The sequence below is a fragment of the Chrysemys picta genome, chromosome 4 (assembly GCF_011386835.1).
Source record: "Chrysemys picta bellii isolate R12L10 chromosome 4, ASM1138683v2, whole genome shotgun sequence".
In the NCBI taxonomy this organism is placed as follows: domain Eukaryota; kingdom Metazoa; phylum Chordata; order Testudines; family Emydidae; genus Chrysemys; species Chrysemys picta.
The window spans coordinates 43,281,992-43,305,212 of NC_088794.1; the positions used below are offsets into that span (position 1 = coordinate 43,281,992).

At 39.6% G+C, this 23,221-nt stretch overlaps 1 protein-coding gene across 44 annotated transcripts in view; it reads left to right on the top strand.

Annotated features, from left to right (window-relative positions):
• SOX6 (SRY-box transcription factor 6) overlaps positions 1-23,221 on the top strand; it is a 456,705-nt gene that overhangs the window by 117,043 nt on the left and 316,441 nt on the right. The window contains exon 1 of one of the 44 annotated variants that reach the window (XM_065594796.1): positions 1,653-23,196. The exons of 40 other annotated variants lie outside the window; for them this stretch is intronic. The gene's annotated coding sequence lies outside the window, so the exon portion shown is untranslated. Of the gene's footprint in view, positions 1-1,652; positions 23,197-23,221 lie in introns of those variants that run through there. 3 more of the 44 variants (XM_065594771.1, XM_065594800.1, XM_065594782.1) reach the window with 3 other exon arrangements.

Sequence of the window (23,221 nt, forward strand, 5' to 3'; positions counted from 1 at the left end):
AAGTGAAACAGGCAAAAATATATAAAGCAGCTGCCAGGAAAACAGAATGGAATTGAATTTGTAGAAATTTGTGTAGGAGTGCAGGGGTGCATTGCATTGCATTGCATTTTCCACGGAACTAAGGATGTTTTTTTGAAAAATTTTTGGACTTGTTGGTTAAATATCTTCCATCTCATGAATGTGTTATTTGGAAGGACAGGTGTATTGGCAGCATGGTCTCTAGCATAAATCACTGATATGTGGATGCGATTTGGCAAAGTGTGTGTTTGCATGTTAATTTCAAATATGGTCATATATGGACTCCTCATTTTATTAGACACAGAATATCACAAATCATAAGACCACCTGAATATCACTGTTATGATAATGGGAAATGCCTGTTTTCAAGTGAAGATACACTATTATCAGTTCAAAGTATTCAAAAATTGAGCTAAGCGCCCAAAATTATGAGATTTTCTTAAAAGTGAGACTTTTAAAAATAATAAATGTGAGAGCCTTTTATTTGCCTTAGGGTGTTTGAGCCTTTAGGGGCCCTGTTTTCAAGCTTTTTTCCAAAACCGTGAGGATTCAAAACTTACTTTTTTTAAGGAATAAAGATGAATGGAATCCCATGATTCCAGGAGCTAAAACTTGGAATCCCGCCCCCAGCAAATAATAAGACCCGCTGTAAAATCTCCAAAGTTGACAACGCTTACAACAAAATATGTGGCAACTGTAATGGTTCACACAGATATACAAACATATTGTTGTATTACTTCATCCATATAGAGTATTGGATATTGCCATAGGGCTATATTGCTCCCTTCTGTGGCAAGACCTTTAAGGACAAGGAAGAGCCCAGGAAAGAATGTGAAGTTTACTTTGAAAACTTTCCTCTTGATTGTCCCCTCATGGGGGACAGGTGTTTTGGGGTGACACAGTGTCAAAGATCGTGGCCCTCTAAATGTGTAAAAACATATGATGTGGGGGAAACTTTGCTCCCAAATCTTAGGCCTTCTACACTTTATTGTGGCTTTCCCTTCCTTGAGAGTTTGGCGGCTGTTGGATGCCTCCTCCACAGCTGTGGTGGGGACCCTCTGGGAGTTTTATGCTGCTTTTAAAATGCGTGGAGTGTTGAGGGGAACATTTCATAGAGTGCGTCTCTTCCCTGGTTTCACCCTCGCAAACTCACAGAACTTTGCCAGAAGGCATTAGGTATGGAAGGGAGTGCAAGCTAACTTAAGTGAATTAAGATAGCATTGACTCTACTCCTTCCTTCCTGTTGGTTTAGGGCAGGGGTCGGCAACGTTCGGCACGCGGATCGCCAGGGTAAGCACCCTAACGGGCCGGGCCAATTTATTTACCTGCTGATGCGGCAGGTTCGGCCGATCGCGGCTCCCACTCGCCGCGGTTCACCGTCCCAGGCCAATGGGGGCGGCGGGAAGTGGCACGGGCCGAAGGATGTGCTGGCCGCTGCTTCCTGCCACCCCTATTGGCCCAGGACGGTGAACCGCGGTCAGTGGGGGCCACGATCAGCTGAACCTGCCACGTGAGCAGGTAAATAAACTGGCCCGGCCTGCTAGGGTGCTTACCCTGGCGAGCTGCGTGCCGAACGTTGCCGACCCCTGGTTTAGGGCATTGGTTCTCATGCACTAGCACAATGGCATTGTGTTTCGACTTCCAACACTTCAGACAAATGTTTAAATGCCCCCAAAACCAAGTCTTATGATTTTATTTAAAATAATTTTGGTGAAAACATTTCTATTGGTAATGGCATTTTAGGGTGGGGGGTTGTAAACGTGTCAAAAATCTAAATTTAGCGACTATTTACTTGTCATTGTCCCCTGCCAGTCTCCTCCCCTTTTTTATTTGTAAATGACAGAGCACAAAGTTGCCTTAAGTGCTAGATCTCTAGGGACAAGTAATAGCCTGGGACAGCAGAAAGCTGCTAAAGCCTAAAACAATTTTGTTAAACAATGCAAGATGTCTACTAATTAGTAATTAGATGAATTTTATTTGGCCTACATCAACTATTAGTTTTGATATTGACTGCTAAGTAACATATTATGCTGTCTTTGACAAAGTCGCTTATACTCAGATCTTCAAATATTTGCATTAATAGAGGAAGTAAACCACAATGAGCGGCTAAATTGTGGGTGACTTTTTCATGCTTATTTTGATGATATAGCAGTATCGTAGGATGACATATTGTAGGGAGTGAGGGTAAATGTCTGTTGCCAAGGTCTAAACAGCATCTGTATGGAAGTAATTCAGCAGTCAGTTTCACTAAAAGTTTGAGATCTGTGCTGTACAGAGGTAGGCATAGAAGCTGTGTTAATTGCTAGCTTGTTTTCCATGTGGTTCTGTTTTAATGGAGCACATTTGTTGCAGATGATTGGAAAGTGGGTTGGACAGTGTCTAAACTGGCTATGACTAATTCAAACAGTGATTATACTATAATGTTTAACAGTCCTCTTTGTAAACTCCTTTCATTCACAGTTCCCTTGCCATTGAAATGTGGTTCAAGATAACTGAAAACTATTCTTCTTTATTTAAACTTGGCCTCAGAGAAGAGTAAGAGCATGGGTTGTGGAGTCATCTTTTCCCTGATTCAAATTCAAAACCACACCCCAAACTGGTTTCTTTAGACAGTATTCTAGGGCTATCTCCATCATTATTATGGTTTGCTGAGCATATTTAGCTGTGGTAATGGACTCTAAGAAGGACCACTTGAAGGAACTGAAGTAACCTTAACAAATGCTAAAAACTGGCTTTGTTCACACTACAGCACTTTCACCTCTTCATTGGAGTGGAACTGAACACAGTCATTTCAGACTGTCTGGAATATTAATAACCATCTCTTGTTGGCAGATTTTCTGTATCTTCTAACTCAATAAAATTGGACCATGCTTAATGCTTAATTTATGTTAAAATAAAATTGCAGATAAATTACCCAGCAATGCTATACAATCTGTCCATTTAATGTGCAGAACAATAATCTTTTTCTTTATACTTATGAGACTTGTATATCAACAGTGTGTTTGTCCTAATTCTTTTGGAGTTCAGACATGTCTTCTTGTCTAACAATGATGTAGTGATTTCTTATAAGTATTTTATTTGGGACTTTTCTGGTAAAACATGTAAGATTGACTTCACATTTACTGAGGACTACAGTGAATGTCATAGTCCAACTCTTGTGGCTAGTTCTTAGCAGAGAGAAAAAAAGACACGGTTGAGTGGCTTTTTTTTTTTTTTTTTTTTTTTTTTTTTACTATTTTTACTGTTTTTCTCACATTGTCACTAAAATACTCTCTTTGTTATCTGAATGGGACATCTGCTGACTAGCCTAGCATTCTTTACCTGATTGTGTGAAAAGTCTTGGTTAAATCTGTTAGGCCTTGGAGGCCCAGTAACCTGCTAAGTGCTATAGAGCCTGAAAGACATCATGTCCTTGGACTAACTTGTCTCTTTTGCTTATGGTTGTCTTGATAGATAAAACTTGTGTAGGTACATGTTACTGGGATAAGTATAATAGTAATACAATAATTGATACATTAATGAGTAGTTGCATTTTCTTGCTTTATATTATATGAAAATCAACATGAGATAAAGTACATTTTGTAGTAGAAACAGAAGACTATAGAAGACTAAATTTAAAAATTAATTTAGAGCTTTTTTGTGACTATATTATTAACCAACTGGACCTAGAATACTGCTATTTTGATTGAAATGGAAGGAAAATCTACTTTTTTTTGGTGACATCCTAAAACTGACAAGCATAGACTAATACAAAACCATTTGGCAATTACCAAGAGAATGTTGAAATCTTGCAGGTTTGAGGCAATATTAACATAAACTTTAAAAGCCACATATTTTTTTTTAAAAGTTTGCTCTGGAAATTGTTATGAAGTACACATCTATAGTAGCTTTTTGGACTGTTGTATTGCCCCCACCAACAAAAAGGTCTGTTAAGAAGCACATTTAAATTTGATTGGCACTTTGAAGTTTCGATGACTGCTTGCTCTCCTCCACAGAAATAACTCCTTTTCAAAAAGGTCAGTTTAAGCACTGAGATTTTTATGAGAATAGAAAAAATACAAATTTTTACTAATTTTTAGGCTCTCTTGTGGAAATTGTATTCAGCTCCTGTTGTCTCAGGTTGACAGTCTTCATTTGGTTTTCCAGCACTCACCAAAAGAAAATGTGTATTCCAGACTATTATTGAAAAAAAATTAAAACTTCTTTTTAAAAATCTCTTTTTGTAATTGTTAATCACAATTTTAGGCAACTTTGGACCTTTGGCTTGGAGGGTTATTTCTATTTTTTGTTGTTGCTTTTGTTTCTAGTATGCTCTAGTTTTTCACTGAGGGAAGCACACAGTAATGTCAGGAATGTAGAATTTCAACAGCTGAGCTGTAGAACAGAACTGTCAAGAATCTATTGAACAGTTTGCAAAATACTAATACAATAAATAATTCTATAAGTCATGGTCTAAAAAAGAGGTATATTTTCCCCCCGAGCGATGTTAGACTACTTCACATTTTAAAGTTTTGATAAATTTTCCATAGTCCTGTTTGTCACAGTTTTTTCTTTGTCATCTCATCCAGGTTGCTGAGGCATGTACTATATTACAGAGGTGGCACTAAAACTCAAAGGGAATGGAAACTCAAGTCTCTTCCCATTTACACTGTTCCTTGTTTTTAAATCAGCACCACTTGTTTTGGCTTCAGAGTAGCTGTATGTTCTAATTCACAGCTGGAGATATGGTACTGCAGTGGTGGTCAACAGTGAATGAGGGAGGAGAGTATAATGAATTTAAAAAACCTCAGGATTAAAGGCAGGCGCTTCAGTCTTTTCTCTGTCAAAGCACTTGTCTAAATTGTGCACACAGATGAAAGAATTTTAAAGGGAAAACCGTTCAGATTTTAAATATCAAAAAGATATATTTGGTTTTGATATTGCCTCGAATGGAAATAGACCGATTTCCTTTATCTTTTTAGTTATATTGCCTAAAATTGTGCCTTTTTGGTCATGATTCTTTTCAAAGAAGTAGCAGAGCTAAGCCTTTTAATTTAATTGTAATAAAATGCTGCCCTAAAGAAGAATACAAAATTATTTTTTTTACTAGTTCAGATAGAAAAACATATAACTGTAATAGTATTTTAACTATAGTTTGTATAGATCTCACACATTTAAACGCTATGCAAATCTTTGATACTCCAGGGCAAACAACTAGGAGACTGTAATATGCAGTGTAGCAAACATAACGCCATAAATTTGATGATAATACTTGTGAGTTCATCATAATTTATATAAAGAATCTACAAGAAAAAAATAAAGGAGAGAGAGCACATAGTAGTATTAAGAATAGCAATGTGCAAAGAGAAATAAAAAGGTTACCTTGCCCTTATGTACATGACTATGTTAATACTATTATCTTGCTGTATTCCACTCCTATGCTGTGATTTATTCTGGAAAGTGCAAATATAGAATTCCTTTCAGTTGTGCTCTTAATTTTGGTAGTCCCGTTATTTTCTCCATATATTTTAGCTGATGAAATAAGAACAGGACCCTTTTAGTGGGCAGTCAGAGACTTAACTGCCCAGATTGTATATGTTGTTCAGCTGTACTGATTGCAACTGTTTAGAGAAACATGGGTGGGAGGCTGTTTTAAAAGAAAATGAAGAAAGCGTTTGTTTAGCTGCATGGCAACACAAATATTTCCGTAAGTGAGGGCTGATATTGCATTTCATTACAGCAAGGGGTGCCAGGTTGTATAAATTGTATATTTATTTTTCAATATTCGTTGAAAATGCCTCAATTTAACTGTTTGATCTCTGATATCTATTTATTAATCTAAACCTAATACGAAAAAGATCCACGGAAGGGAGCATGCACCACCAGACTCTGCTATATGAGGATGTTTGGAAGAGGTTGCTGGTAGCTTGCAGAGACTCCTTCTTGAGCTCATTCACTAGGATCCTCTTTTGTTATGCTCCTCTCCAATGGAGACATGCATTGTCTCCCCATGCCTGAGATATCTGTTCCACATACCTGAGACATCCACCTCCATCCTGCACACACTTGTGCAAAGGCCTATAACTCCTTCCTCATGTGTTCCCCCTTGTCTGAGAAAGACTTCCGTTCATGGCTGTCCCTCTGGGATACACGCAGACTTCATAATCTGTATATCCTTGGAGAAGCCTCCTCACTTGACCACAGGTTCTGGCAGCTGTAGGTGCTGGAACTAGGGATACAGGAAGGGGGCTGCCGCACCACCTGGCTTGAAGTAGTAATAAAAACCCAAATACATGGTTTCTACCTTCATCACCTCCACTATAAAAATTGTTACATCACCACTGAAGGCAGGATCTCTCTGACCAAAGTCTCACTCCTTTATTCCTGTGAAGAGGCAAGGCAAAAAGAGGACTGATGTGGCTTGAACATTTCTCCTCTGCTGCCTGAAAAGGAGAGACTTGAGGTGGCCTCTTTCTAGGGTGAAAGTCTGTCTCATTCAGCCTTATCTTCAGCCTAGGGTTGCCACTTTTCTAATTGCAGGTAACGGAATCCCCAAGGCGCTGCCTCTGCTCCACTTCTTCCCTCCAAGGCCCTGCCTCTTCCCCCCGGATCATACCCCCATTGCTTGTTCCTCTTCCCCCGCCCCCATCACTCACTGGATTGTCTCAAGGAGCCTGTCTGCAGACAGGAAGTGGCTCCGGCTGAGCTGGGGCTGGCGTGGGTTAATGACCTGGCACCTCCCCCCGCCCCGTGGTAACTGGACTTTTGGTTTGGGTGCCATTTAGGGTTGCCAGGTCTCGTTTTTGACCAGACCCTACTTCTGTCTCCCATAGAAAGAGAGGCCAAAAATGAAAGACCTCATAGGCACAGCTCATATTTCCCTACTGTAGGAGAGGGACTTTAAAGAAAAGATTGAAAAAATAAAAATGCTAAAAAAAGGTGCCTGTGTGTATGTAAATGTATGATGTAAATCATGGTGCACAACATGGCATAGTAATGAATGTCTTAGCAGCAGCTGTTTGGGGTGATCACATTCCTCACAGGTGTTGAAGACACAAATGCATTATGCAGGACATCCCATATGAGTACCAGTAATGGTTTTACAACCACACTGTATTATCATGTATTCTGTATATACCACATACTGAGTGAAAAATTAAAACTATTTTAGCAATGTTCTTAAATTGTGAGTGGGACATACTATTTTGCATACACATAGACACCTTTACTATAGTTACTATAAGTCTATCTTTACAGGCCTCAGAAAGAGCCATGAAAACCTCTAACTATGACCTAAAATAATTGTAAGTCCGATATTTCAGGTCCTTCCAGGGTTACAAATCAATGCTGTGTCCTCCCGGGAAGCTGGGAATATCCTCTTTCCAGTAAGATATAGCTTCCATTTCTAGGGCTGTGTGATTTAAAGTCATATTTTTTCTGTGTAAAAAAAAAAAAAAAAAAACAACAACCTGCCACTGCCCCAGGATTAATTTTGCCAGTTGTGAGCCTTGGGCAGTTGCAGTTTCAGAGGGGAAGTTCAGCGTGTGGATGTGTGGTGTATGAAGCTTTAAGAACAGTGGTGAAAGTGTGTGGTTAGGGCACCTTTAAGGTCATAAACCTTCTGTATGGCAAGGTTCCAAAACAAGCCTTGTCAGTTCGGAAGCTATTTGCAGCTGGAGTTTGGTTTCAGACTGAACCTAAGAATGAAGTGGACAGGATGTAGCTTGTAAACAAGAATGCACTCAGCGTACTAACTTGATTAATTTGACAATTAAAGTCATAGTAGAATTTACTAGTGCGACTGGCTGATTGGATATAGAGATGTATAATGGAGGGAGAAGGTGAAACACGTCTCTTGAAGATTCACTTTTAAAATGGTGGCTGTTTGAAGCTGCTTAGGGCCATGGGATAATAATACCTTCCTCTTCCACAGAGCTTTTCTTCAATAGATCTCAAAGTGCTTTATAAAGAAAGTCACTATTTTACAAACGAGGAAACTGAGGCATAGAGTGGGGAAGTGACCTGCCCCCAGGTCACCCAATAGCAGACCGAGGGATAGAACCTAAGTCTCCTGAGTTTTAGTCTAGTGCTCTAGATACTAAACCACAGGGCCTGGGAAAATTGTATTAGTGGAAGGAGAAGGTCAACAGTGCATGGTAAATTAATTTATCACATGGCTCTACAATTTCACATGGATATCATCTCCATATGATATGTCAAAATGTAGTTGTCTTCAGTTTGGAAGTGTTTAGGTTTCAGGTTGGACTGGAACCAAAATGTAAATGCAAAACTCTACCTGGGCTAATTTCACTTGGTTTCCACCAACAACGTTAGATCCCTCACCAGCCTTCAAAATTTTTGGCCCGGTTTCACTCTTCCCTAGGTTAGTGAAACTGAACTGCATTTTAGCTTGTAAATAAAGTTGAAATCGAGCAAATTTTGCCTAACTACATGAATCAATGTGAAATTTTCACACAATTTGTAAATGTTGGTGCACAAACACATGGTAGCAAAATACCAGTATCCATTGGAATGAAGTGCTCATTGGGTAAATATCTATATCTAAGAATATAACAATAGTTTTGGTATTGCAAATAATATTCATTCATCAACTTAATTTCTGGCCCACACAATGAAGGTGACATGATTAATTCAGTGATAAATTGCAAAAGTCAATAGTATATTCCAAAATCGTCTTATGCAAAAACAGGGCAGTGGTATTTATAAAAGTCAGTGATGACACGTAGATATACTGAGTCAAATGCTTCTGTGATTTTTCATCTAACATATATCTATTGTTATCTTAATGATTGAAAAAGAAAATTTGACAGTTCTGAAAATTTGAAGAGTACCATTGCTAAAGGAATTTCAGGAACTTAAGTCAAAAGTGCTTTTATCCATTTATATGAGAAACAGTTACAGAACCAAATAAGTAATTTATAAGGGATTTGAGGGCTAAGTATTTAGTACAGTATGTTTCAAACCAGATGTGAATGAACTTTTGAAACAAGACAGAGTAGCTGGCATTGCAAAAGGAGTGGTTACATGGTAGTAAGAATATCTATTGGTAACTATGCTAATCTAGTAAGTGGCTTTTAAGAAAATACATGAGTGACCTGATTTCTTGGGCTGAGAAAGGACTACCCAAAATCAGTCTTTTGAAAATCCAAAAAGTGGAAAATCCAAAAATGGGGCAACTCTTGCTTCCTCTCATTGTGACAGATGTGAAAGGCCATGCATCAAATGGTACCAGTGTGGCTTGGCTGTGCTGTGCTGGGTGGAACAGGATGCAAGGAGCAGGGATGCAGGATACACAAGGCTGTTCAGAAAGGATGGGGATAAGGTACGGCAAAGCAGTAGAATCGGCCAGTGAAGCTTTGTGGCTATATTAGTGTCCATAGAATAGCACCACTCCTGATTTATAGCTTGGGAAGATGGAGACCCAGATCTAGTTGTTAAATCTGAGATAAAGAGGCTCATGCAATAGTGACTGTGTAGTAGTAATTAATGTGGTTAAATAATTTGTGTTGTAGCAAATAAAATGGATCTTTTTGTCCATTCTGGAACTATCTGGTTAATGGCCATTTCTGTGGAAAAGAGTTGAACTGCTGGGGTGCAAGCAACTGTGGTGGTTTTTTTTGCTTTTTGGGGGGGGGCTCACTAGTGCTCACTCAGCTGCGGGCATCTGCTTACAGAAAGGAAGGATGGGTTTGTGGTGGTTTAAGTTCAGTTTCTGTGATGTGGTGTTCAGTGATCACTCAGTGCTTAAGATACTTGCAAGATCTCTGCTTTATTCTGTGGCCTGTTCCTCTTGGCTGTGCATAAGAAGAGCTTCCGTGCGGCCTATCCAGACTCTCTCTGGAAAGCTCAGACATGAAGGCACAGTCCCCAGTACCACACAAGCGTCCTGTGTGACATTGGGCAAATGCTTTAATCTCTTTGTGCCTCAATTCCCCATCTGTGACATAAGGGATGATGATAATACTTCCCTACCTTATAGGAGGGTGAGAATAAATTCAATAATGATTGTGAAGTATGCCGATATTACAGTGATAGGTATAGGGGCACTGCTTCCCATTCTGAAACTACTGGACACTGACATAAATCTTATGGATGGGGCACAGTGACTGGGGAGAGGCATGCTGAAAAATCTGTGGACACTGTATTTGCATAAAAGCATATTTTAAAAGGAGCCTATTTCTCCCCTTCTCCTGCTTAAATTTTCATGGAAGAAATTCCATTGATGACATGATTTGACCCAGAATGTACATTTGGTTTCAATTAGTATCCATGGAAGAACAGCTTTATAAATCCTAAAACTGCAACTATATATTTGAGAGCTTTTTTTCTGTGTTTTCTTCTGAGCTATAAGAATGGTATCTTTGCAGGGGGAACCTCTTAACGTCCTAGTTCCCTGATGTATCTTTGTCATCTTTTATTACTTTTTTCTAGCATTGTATATCTGTTTTTATACTCCAATTTAATTGATTGGTCCAACGTGCAATATTTAGAGCTAGATAGTGACTGGACCTTCTGTGGGTGGGCAAGGACTGTGTGTTCAAAGGAGGGTAGGAAGAAGGTGAAGCTGTGGTCCCCATTTTCCCTTCGTATTAGCCACCAGCGCTCCATAGGCCAGTGTGACTCTGCACCATACTTACTCAGAGCTGCACCCTAATGGCACAATTGAGCTGTTAATGTACCAGATCCCATTCAATGCCTTGTCCTGCACCACACCAGCATGATTCCTGATTCTACACAACTGCTTAGCTAGTGTTTCCAATGTGCCATGCTACTAACTGCTGCTGTGCCAGCCTGAACAGCCAGATTGCTATGCTGAAGTCTTAAATTGCTGTTTCTCTGCTATGTACGCTAATATAGTACTAATGTAATATACAGATATTCAGTAGAAGCCACAGGACACCAAGTATTGTAGCCACACAGGAACTGATTGTTTTAGTGGTGTGTGGATTAAGATTTTACCTGGATAGCCTTCTATCCAATAGCTGTTAAATGATGCAGATAATTTATTATCTAAGCAGCTCTGATCTTAAAGCACATACTCACACTGTGTGTAGGAGGCTGATGCAAATTTTACCTCACTCACTAAAAAGGCAATGGTATGTACTTCAACATTAAGCAACAAATATACCTTCTGGAGGCCAATTTATCCCAACGTATGTGGATTGTGCTTATAAATACATATATAATAAAATTGCAAATATTACACAGTGTCTTTAAAATGTGCTGTGTGCAGAATTGCAAATGGAGGCAATGAGAGTTTCACAAGGGGAGGCTTTGAAGGATCAGGCCAAATATCACTTTTCTCAAATTCTGTTTTTCACTGGGTGTACAGTGACTTACATTTCAGTGACTTACATGTAGCTATGTAAATATTCCTTCAGGGCCACACTGTGACACTCCTACCCATAGTGGGACTGTTGACTGAGTAAGGTACTATTCAGAATTAGCAGGGGAGGACAGAATCTTACCCTTACTTACTAAAATACAGAAATCCAAACCCTTGACTCACATGGCTTGGGGTTTTAGATATAGCCAGTTTATGGTTTGGAACATAACAGAAGGTTTTTGGGTTCATTTGAACTTCAAAATCCCTGTGTTACAATAGAACTGAGAGGTGCAGTATCTCTTAGGGTATATACACACTGCATTTTTAAAACTTACAGCTGCAAGTCTCAGAGCCCAGGTCTACAGACACAGACTCAGGCTCACAGGGCTTGCTCTATGGCCCAAAAACCAATTGTATAGACATTCAGGCTTGGGCTGGGGGGAGGGGAGGAGGGTATTCAGAGCCTGAAGTAAACATGAAAGGGGGTCAATTTATGAATTAATTTAGTTTTTTAGATTTTAGCTTTAAAATCTGTCACCCTGACAAATTCATAAATTGACCCCCAGCCTGAGCCAAAATGTCTGCACAGCTGTGTTTAGCATCATAGTGCGAGCCCGAGTCAGTAGACCCACACTCCGAGACGTGCTTCTGTGGGTTTTAAAACAGAGTGTAGATATACCGCTACTGTCACCTAATCTGGCTTACACGCCAGGCTGATTGAACCTTGGGGCTGGTCAGGCCCATGGTGCTAAAGGGGATGGAATTTGCCTGCACTTGGCAGCAAGGTGATGCAGAACTGCTTGGAGGATGGGAAACTCATGCAAATGAGCTGACATCCAGCCCCATGCTGCCATAATCAGATCCTCACGTTCTCTTTCCACTCACTGTCACCTTCAGGGGATGTTGTAATGCCTATGCAGCTCTGCTTGAAGGAACAGTTGGCCCATGATCCCTGTATTGTGTTGGGGAATGGGGAATCATTGGGACGTTATTTCCTCTTCCTCTTGATGGTTGTGGAATGTTCTTTGGCCCAGTGAGCTCCATCTAGGTGGCCTGGCTGACAGCACCCCTTCAATGTTGTCAGCAAGGAACACTGTTTGGGGCCATGCAGAAGTCACCCTGGCTGTTGTTCTCTTGGAGAGGACCCTTCCTGCCACTACCTGTGAGATGTCAGAGATTTACCACTTTCCATTATATCATTATAATTGATATATTAGTGGGGGGGGGGGGGGGGAAGGAAGCAAAAGCATGTAAGCAGTGAGATGTGCAAGAACATAAACAGCTGAAAGGCATTTTCTAGCCGGTGACACAATGTGACCAAGAGATCTACATCAACTTCCTGGATGATGAAGCAGAAGACAACCAAAAGTAAACAATCTGCATCTCCTGGGTGGCAGCTATAAACAAACTTTTAACATGTCCATTACAAAACCAGATGGCTCTCACTGCCCATTGATGGACACAGTCCTGGACAGATGGAAAACACATTATGAAAGTGTGCTGAACCATGCACCTGCTGAAGACTGTCCAGAGTTCTGTGACTTGGCAAACCACACAGCTACAGAACCAGGGACAAATACTGATTCTTCATAACTTGAAGAAGTATGAAAGGCTATCTAAACGTTGCAGAATGCACATGCTGCTGGACATGATATTATTGCTCCCGAGCTGCTAAAAAATGCCTTAGAGCCTGTGAGCACTGGATAGCATCAACTGTTCTTAAATGTATGGGCATCAGGCAAAGTACCAGTAGAATGGAAAGACAGCATCATAGTGTCCCTGTATAAGAGCAAAGGATCTCACACTAAGTGTGACATACAGGCCAGTCTGGAATAAATCCCTGTAAAGGTCTTCACTCCTTAGCAGACATCATTGTCCACAGCAATCAGGCTTCATTGTTGGGCAGTGGACTATGGATGCTTCTCGCTGAGCTGCACCAAGAATCTAACTGCCCACTTCACATGGCATATATTGACTTCAAAGCAGCTTTTGATTTGGTTGACGGTGAATGGAGTTGGCTTTCCAGATGTTCTACTAAATCTGGTGTGTGAGATAGTGTATGTTGGTTCATGGCTTTTGCCACATTTCTGTGCAACCTCAGGTGTAAGACAGGAATGCATTCTCACTCCAGCACTATTCTCTCAAGCTGTGAACTGGGTGTTAGGATTTACTGCTCCATACGGTGGAATCAAAGTTGATCAAGAAGAGTTCATCAACCAAGACTACACTAATGATACTGCCTTGCTTGTGGAGAATTGAGAGAATTTCAGCCTGCTCCTCCAGGGTCTTCAAAACTCCCACTCCACTATGGGGTTGAATATCTCATGGCAGATGACCAAGGTCCAGAACCTTGAGACTGGGCCACCAGAACCCCAGTGCAGATGGGTCAAGTACTGTGGAGGGTGTTGATGAGTTCATCTACTTAGGCTGCAAGCAGAGATCAAACAGTTGCAGGAAACTGGACATTTTGTGTCCAATAGGTCTCCCTGCCTCCTGCATAAGTCCACATCTCACTTGGCGATGCAAAAAATGTCTTTGTGCTGAGACTTCCTGATCTATCAAACCTATGTACTACTTATATTGCTATATGGGTCAGAAACCTGGATCCTCTTACAGGCAGACTTGAAGTGGCTAGAGACATTCCATATGCACTGTCAGCACCAAATCCTGAGCACAAAGAGGTTTGACTTTGTGAGAAATGTCACAATCTTGCAGAGATCTGGCCTTCTCTCAATTGCTCATGTTCAAAATGGTGTTGCATCCTTTTTGACCATGTTGCCAGGATGGACAAGACCACCACAGCACACTGTGCACTCGAATTCTCCATTGACATGTGAAGGGGTGCTCACTGTGAGCCTACCTGGCCCTGCCTGTGGGGCCACACCAGAGATTTGTTGACACGCAGGATTATGCCAGATCTGGGAATTTCACTACATGTTGCCTGATGTAATGCTATCAACTGTGGTCACGCTGTCTAGTGCAATGGTCCTCCCCTGTATATCATACCCTGTCCTGTATGCCAGAACCATGAATTCTATCCCTGGTGAGGGGTTGTTTCCCTGTTTATCACTTTAGAAACACAGTAGAGAGGAACTGAGAATTTATGGATATGTTTGTGGAACCCAGTTGCTGATGTCTCTGTGTAGCAGATAAGGCTTGGATTTGATCCCAGCTCTGCACTCCTTTAAGGTTTTTATAAATGAAATGAAAATGTCCTTAAGTTTAGATACGTTTTTGTCATTGTATAATTAGCTGTTTTTCTTTTTTCTGTTTTCTATGTGCGGTGAGAAATATTGCTAATCCCAAACATTCAAAATCATGAATGGGCCCCAATGAATCATTGGATTGGTATAAAAATCATAACATTAAAAATCATGTTCTTTTTTTCTTGTTTCTGAGTCTTAGGGTGCACTTGGGTCACATTTTCAAACTTTTCTCTGCAATCGTGAGAGCTATTGGAAAAAAACGAAACCGCTGAGATTCTCACTTATTTAAATATTTCCTGGAGCTGGAGCTTTAAGAAAATTTCACAAGACTTGCAATAAAATTATGAGACTTGTCAACACTGGTTGAATCTTCTGGTGTTAAGATGCCTCTCCTTATGCTGAATTGTAAATAAAAGGGCTGATAATACAGTGATAAAATGTACCTGTACTTGGATCTTGGGATCTTTTTGGATGAAGTCTTGACTCCAGGTGAACAAAGCCTATAAACAGGACTCTCTAGACCCTGACTGGGGTTGAAGTTTAGAATATTTATATTGTAAGAATGGCCATTTTGGTTCAGACTAATGGCCTATCTAGCCCATATCCTGTCTTTTGACAGTGTCTGGTGCCAGATGCTTCAGACAAAGTGAACAGAACAGGGCAATTTATCAAGGGATCCATCCCCTGTTGTCCAATCCCAGCTTCTAGCAGTCAGAAGTTTAAGGACACCCAGAGCATGGGGTTGCATCTTTGACAATCTTGGCTAATAGCCATTGATGGAGCTGTCCTCCACGAACTTCTCTAATTCTTTTTTTGAACCCAGTTATACTTTTGACCTTCACAACATCCCCTCGTAACAAGTTCTACAGATTGACTGTATGTTGTGTGAAGAACTACTTCCTTGTGTTTGTTTTAAACCTGCTGCCTATTAATTTAATTAGGTGACCCCCTGCTTCTTTTGTTATAGGTAGGGGTAAATAACACCTTTTCTCCATACCATTCATGATTTTGTAGTCCCTTAATCATCTCTTTTCCAAGTTGAACAGTTCCAGTCTTTTTAATCTCTCCTCATATGGAAGCTGTTCCATACCCTTAATCATTTTTGTTGCTTTTCTTGGTACTACCTTTTCCAATTCTAATATATGTTTTTTGAGATGCAGATGACTAGAACTGCCTCTTTTACTCTTCTCTTTAGCCATAGTGGCATTTTTTGGTCCTTTTACTATTTTTTTAAATCTGGGGTGTATGTATAGTTTGACCCTCTATTATGGTGTTTTTGAAAAGTTTCCATGCAGCTTGTAGCCATTGCCTTGTGACTGTTCCTTTTAATTTCTGTTTAACTAGCCTCCTCATTTTTGTGACGTTCCCCTTTTTGAAGCGAAATGCTACTGTGGTAGCTTTCTTTGGTATTCCCTTTCCCCCACCTCCCCCAGTGATGTTACATTTAATTACATTGTGGTCACTGTTACCGAGTGGTTCAGCTACATTCGGCTCTTGGACCAAATCCTGTGCACCATTTAGGACTAAATCAAGAATTGTGGGTTCCAGAACTTGCTGCTCCAAGAAGCCATCATTAATGGTTTCTAGAAGTTTTATTTCTGCATCCCATCCTGAGGGGCCAAGTTTCCAGTCAATACGGCGATAGTTGTAATCCCCATTACGGTTCGGTTTTCTGTTTTTTGTAGCCTCTCTAATCTCCCTGAACATTTCACAATCACCATTACCATCCTGGTCAGGAGTATATTCCTATTGTTGTACTCTTATTATTCAAGCATTGAGTTTTTAGCCATAGAGATTCTGTTTGATTCATTTAAGATTTTTACTATATTTGATTGTATGTCCTTCTTTCACATATAGTGCCACTCCTCCATCAGCACGACCTACTCTGTCATTCCTATACATTATGTACCTCAATATTACTGTGTCCCACTGATTATCATTGTTCCACCAAGTTTCTGCAATGCCTCTTAAATCAATATCCTTATTTAATGCCAAGCATTCAAGTTCACCCATCTTAGCATTTAGACTTCTGTATTTGTATACAAGCACTTATAAAATTTGTCAATATTTAGTTGTTTGCCTTCATGTGATGTAATTGAATGGGACTCTGTTTTGTTTGAGTGTTTCTCTTCAGTTCCTACCTATACTTTATCAGCTTCTATCCTCTCCTTTTTACTAGGATATAGAATGTCTTCTTTAATAAATTTCCCCCCATGTGTCTGTCCAAACTGTGTGCTTCTCCGTACCTGTTGTTTTTTTCCCTAGCCCATCATTTAAAAAATCCTCTGACCTTTTTTAATTTTACTTACCAGCAATCTGGTTCTGTTTTGGCTTAGGTGGAGCCCATGCTTCCTGTATAGGCTCTTCCTTTCTCAAAAGGTTCTCCAGTTCCTAGTAAACCTAAATTCCTCCTTTAAACGTCATCGACTCATCCATGCATTGAGACACTGCAGTTCTGCCTGTCTTCCTGGCCTTGCATGTAGAACTAGAAGCATTTCAAAGAATGCTGCCATGGAGATCCTGGGCTTTAATCTCTTCCTTAGCAGCCTAAATTTGGCTTCCAGGACCTCTCTGATACCTTTGCCTGTGTCATTGGTACCTACGTGTACCATGACCATTAGCACTGCACATATATCTATCTAGATGTCTTGAAAGGTCCACAGTCTTTGCATGCAGCAGGCAATTCACCATGCAGTTCTCCCAGTGATAAACCCAACTATCAATATTTCTAATAATCAAATCCCCCATTACCATTACCTGTCTTTTCCTAATAACTGGGGTTCCCTCTCCTGGAGGGGTATCCTCAGTGCGAGAGGATACCATACATCTTCTGGAAGGAGAGCCCCAAGTATGGGATCATTTCCATTTGCTCCAGCTTGATGTTCTCCCTCCTCGAGACTTTCATCCTCCTCAACAGCGTAGAGGCTGACAGACTGCGGGTGGAAGTGCTCCACTTGTCTCAGAAAGTCTTGTCTATGTATATTTCTGTCTCCCTTAGCTTGTGCACTTCAGCCACACTGGTCTCAAGAGCCCGTACTTGGTCTCTGCAGGCCATGAGCTGCTAGAGTGACCAGATGTCCTGATTTTATAGGGACAGTCCCGATTTTGGGGGCTTTTTCTTATATAGGCACCTATTACCCTCTACTCCCTGTTCCGATTTTTTACACCTACTATCTGGTCACCCTATGAGCTGCTTGCACAGAATGCATAGACTCATCACTTGCCTACAAGGCAAGTAATCATACAAGCTGCATTCAGTGCAATAAACTGGATAGCCCCCACTCTGCTGCTGGACTTCTGCCTGCATTATTTTTACTCTTGCAGGGTTTGGGTTTTGTTTGTTTGTTCTTTGTTTGTGGGTTTCTTTCTTTTTTTTTTTTTCTTCATGGGTCTCATTGGCCTATGTTTAGAAAATGTTTATTCGGTGTATCTTGCTCTCACGCTCCCTCTTCTAACATCTTTGCAAAACTCTCCTGTTTTCTTCTCCTGGTTACTAGCTCTTCTGGTCAGTTACAAGCTCGCTTTTTTAACCCTTGATCTCCTTGAGACATCCCTGCCCCCTCATCAAGGGCTGCTAAAGGGATTAAGGATCAAAGAATGGTAGGCTAGAGCTTCGTTAAGAAGCTCTCAACCGTGCCTAGTAGGTGGCTAGGCTCAGCATACAGTCCCCTCAAATAGACCACATTAAAACTTCGATCAAGCAGGCACACAACAAGCAAGCAAGCCCAACAAACAAACTGTCAGAAAACTCACTCCAAGGGTAACTTCCTTCACCTGGAGAATTCCCTCACAAAACTCCCATGTTGCCATGTCTGTTTGCTAGCTTGTGAGTTCAAGAGAAGTTGTCTCTGGAATATCTTCCTTGTACGTGGCTGAGAATTTCCCATTCCTTGCTTTTCCCTGTGCCTGTCCCCAGTTTCACTTGGCTTCTGGTGACTTTCCCTGCTTTGCCCTCCCCTGATAATGTCTTGGTGTATATAAACTTCTCTCCAGTTTTCATATGGAACACTGTTGTGTTGTCTGTGGAACTCAGATCTTTGGCTGGGCACATTGTTTCTTTAAGCACATGTGGTGCAGAGCAGACCTGAGGTTGGATAATTCATAAGAGCTGAGTGTTAATATTATTACTTGAAAGGATCCTTATTATTTTGTGCAACAGTATGATCACCTGGCAGCAGGTCATTAGCATTTTAGGCTTCTTTCCTTCACAACAATGCACAACATGCTAATTAGAGGGTTCTGAAGCTAAGCAACCTTTTTTAAAATCAGACATTTTAATTTGCAGCTTTAATGGCTGTGTTATAATAACTGGCGTTGGGGAGAAAAAAAAATCTCATTCCAGTAGCAAGGCCCAGTGTAACAGAGGCTGACAAAATTAAAAACCTCATAATGTGACCTTTGCCTGGGATAAAAGGCTGTTTCATAACAATTTCCTTTTGTTCTTTGTTTAAGCCATTACTCCAAGAGGAGCCTCCGATTAATCTAAGTAAATGCATCATTACAGTCCTAATCCATGTCCTTCTGTCAGTGTCTGTTTTAATTAAATAAGAAACACTAGGAGAAAGAGGGCTGGTTGATCAGGGTAAGATTAAAAAAGGCTTTACTGTTTTGTCCATTTGCATAGCTCCAGATGCCATAATATTGTAGGTTAAAGCAGGAAGACTTGTTGTATAGTTTAACACAGTGCTCCCTATTACAGTATTAAAATAACCAGATTCACCAATGAAATCATTCCAATCATCCAATTAATTATATACAGAACATTCACAGGCAAATGGTATGACAGCTTTGGTTGAGTAATTTGACACGTTATTATGTTTTGGGTGGTATACATAATTGGGTACAAACTGTTTGTACCGAGTGCAATTGTGTTTTTAATATTAAATAAAGCATTGAGTAAAACTAGTTATGAATTTATGGTGCCTCTTTTTTTTCTTTTAATGGCTATTAAAGGCTTCTGAAATGTTTTTTTTTTTTTTGTTAAAGGAATTTGGAGCGTAATTCTTTTAAAGCAGTGAAGAGCCCATTTAATAAATGTTGTAAGATTAATACATCTAGCTAGTTAATATTGCTAAAGCAATACATATGTAAGAAACTCTTCCTCAAGGTAGTGTTTCAAGATCCCTGTGGTGAGGGCTTCCTCCCACATCCAGGCCATTATTTGATGTAATGAAAAGAGAAAGTGTGCAACACTGAGATTGTTAATTAAGTTAGCCTAACAAGATGAAGATAAATGAAGCAAAGCATGGATTGAATGAAGCAAGAGGTCTTATTTACAATTTAATACTTCTTTATATTATGCATTTTTCAATTTACAAAAGAAAAGCCCCTGACTTTAGAGAAAATATACTGTGATTCTATGCAAGACACCTTTACATCATGTAAACCTGTCTGGGTACTGTTAAAAATGTAGTGTGAGTTAACCTTTAACTTCTAACTTTTTCTTTCTTTCTTTTTTTAACATTGGCGACAAAATGTTGATTATAATAGAGTAAGTGAAGATCTGAATCTGCTGCCACTGAAATCAATGTCAAAAATACCCGTGGGAGCACTTTGGGGACTAACTTCTGTTTTTTCTTGTTCGAATTAACTTTCAAGTCTCAGTTTGCACTGTTGTATTATCTTATTTCTGATCCATTTATACTTAGAGATTTGCTTAAAAATAGAAAAAAAAAAAAAAAAGAAAAAAAAAAGAAAAAAATGGTCGGACCTGATTCTGATTTCATTTCTACCAGCATAAATCTAGACTAACCCATGGGCTTATTGCCATTTTATACTGATGGAACTAAGAACAATGTATTTTGACAATTTTTTTGATGGCTTAAAACTAGGGTTTCTGGTTTTATTGTTTTCTCCTCTGAAACTCAGTGTTTATTTTATACAAATTATGACATTTTCAAACTGCATACTTGAGTTTTATCAGTTACAAAGCAGAATTAAAACCAAAAAATGCCTAAGATTTTTAAATAAACTTTTCCTCCCAGTTACAATTTTCAATTCAAAGAATTCTCTCTCTTTAAACACAGGAAAAACTGTAAATTGCCAATCACATTTTTCAGTTGCCTACATCTCTAGATATATTATTTGACTTCCCAATCACAAACTTTGGGACATCACTCAACGGAGGAGTTGAAACAAATTCAAAATAGCTGAAGTTGGTTATTTGCAATAGTTATTAAAAAAAACAACACTTGAGCTACACATGATTTCCATGTAGATTTATTGATTTAAACTTAAAACCAGAAACCCTAATTGATATTTTGTTTAATAAAATATTTTCTCATTTACAGATTAGTTGGATCTGTCCAATATTTGACCTTTTGTCATTCTTACTGTCTACTAAGGAAATGCCTTCCTTCCTCTTGCAGCAGCTAGACAAGACTGTGTTATCTAGTGTTACTGTAGGCAGCGGTAGCAGGCCTTTACAAATAGTATTATTATGGTCCCTGTGTTTTTATCTCGGGGGTCACGAACAAATCCATGCAACTGCTTCTAAAGATTTCAATAAATAGGACTTTTTATCCAGACAATTGCCTTTTATATTACTTTTAAACAAAACTACTAGTCCATCAAGAGTTTCAAAAGGAAAACAATTCTCAGAGTGCTGGTATGGCAGCACAGACCAATCATTATGGCACCCATTCTCCAGTCCTTTATTTTTCAAGTCCACAACAATAGGTTGTTGATTCAATGGACAAGACCAGAACAATTAAGTTCTCTGTTTAGCAGCAGTGCAGCATTTTAATGCCCTCCTCTAATAATGGTCTCATTATTGTTATTCTAAGACTGGGCCTCAGGAGGAGGAATATTTGCTGGAGGTACGTCATTATTTTGCAAATTTCGATTAGCTCATCATGTTGTCTGTACTGTGAAAATCGTAGCTAATTAGGGCAGCCAGTTAGACTACCAGCTTTTGAGCTTATGAGTTAAAAGGTAGCACACTTGATAGGCCAATGATGTGAAAAAGGTGGTAAAAAGGAGGATTAGAGCTGTTGCCTTAGTAACTCTAACTTCCATCTGTGCTGGAACAATGGACCTGTGTTTCTCCCCCACCTTGGTGTAAAAATTGGTTTTGTTTTGAAAGGACAGGGCACTTTTTATGACAATCTGGAATTCAGCCTGAGTATAGTTTTAGTTGTTATAAGAGACCGTTGGGGAATAGGAAAGATGAAAGGTCATGGTGAGCTTCAAGGACATGAAAGGTTGTTGTCTCATGTAACAATAGTAGATTGTTTTGTCCTATTATTTCTAGCCAACCACTAAGTCAGGTGATGGAACAAATACCTCCAGTTGAGTCAGGTGAAACAGGAAAGAGAGATAATGTACCTCTTACAGAACAAAAGATAACTATAATTTGTTTTTATTAAACAAAGTTATATGTATTTGTGTTCATCCTCTGAAAAAGCTTGTTTACTGACCTACTATTCCAATGTGTTTTGTATTGCACTGCCTCTGTAGGCCATCACATCTCTGGGAAGCACTCCAATGTGTTAAAAAATGTTGTTTAAGCTTTCTTCCCATGAAGAGGAACCCCCAGGAGTACCAGTGATGTGATTCTTAACAATAAATTTAGTTGTTGTAGCTTTCTCACATTATTGGTGTTCTTAAAAGGTTTTCCTTCAAACACACACTGAATAAAATTAACTATAAATATGAAAGAAATTTGCTTCAACACTTTACAACATTTTATCATAAATTCTACAGCACATATCATAGAACGTTTATTGCAAACAGTATTAGGCACTGCTGCAGAGAGACCTACAATCCTGTACAAAAATAAATTTGCTACAGGGATCCTAATAAAGGACTGCTTTTGTGCAGAGGGAGATAAAGTCTCTTTTGTGCTATGCCATAACTTTAGGAGGTTTTGCCCCTTTGTCTGTGGGGAAAACAAAAGTACTTCAGTGCTATTTAATAAAACAGCTACGGCACATTTTTACAGGGAAAGCATTTCTGTTAGTGAAAAGGGCTGTAATCTCTTGGATTTTGCCCAGTGCTTCCTAAAACCAAAGACAGTTGCTTTTTAGACAGAAAAGGGAAGGTAGGAGCACTCGTTTTCACGTTCTTATTTCTCTGTTTTTGAAACATGATGCTTCTGTCATCTGAGAAATTTTCTTTCTGCCCTCCCCCCTCCTTCCCTCACACACACACACACACCCTGACCCTGACCAAAGCATATGCTAAGGGACATCTCACTTCCCTAAAACAAAGATTAGTGATTTCAGGTTGGGATTTTAAGTTTTTCACCCACCTTTTCATATTGGGCCCCATAACCCCATTAACACAACCATAGCTGAGTAATTTTCACTTGCTTCATAATAGAGCTGTGAGATCGATAACAGATTTTGTAATTAGCTATTTATTATCTTTGAAAAACAAACTTCCTTGTAATTACTAGGTTTCTCATCTTAAGCTGTTCTGACCTTATTTAAACTCCCCCTTTTAGCTATTCTGAGCCTTTCTTATCTCCTCTCTGCTCCCAACCACTCTTACTCTTGCTTTCTGACAACACAGATGGACGGCCTTGCACAAACTGATAATTGTGATAATTTCTCAGCTAACTATTCAGTAATAAAAAATGTTATTTTCCAAGCATAGCAGGCATGTATCACACTCGCATATACACTGAAGATGAGAGGCCAAGTGGTAAGTTCATGGGAACGTGATGTAG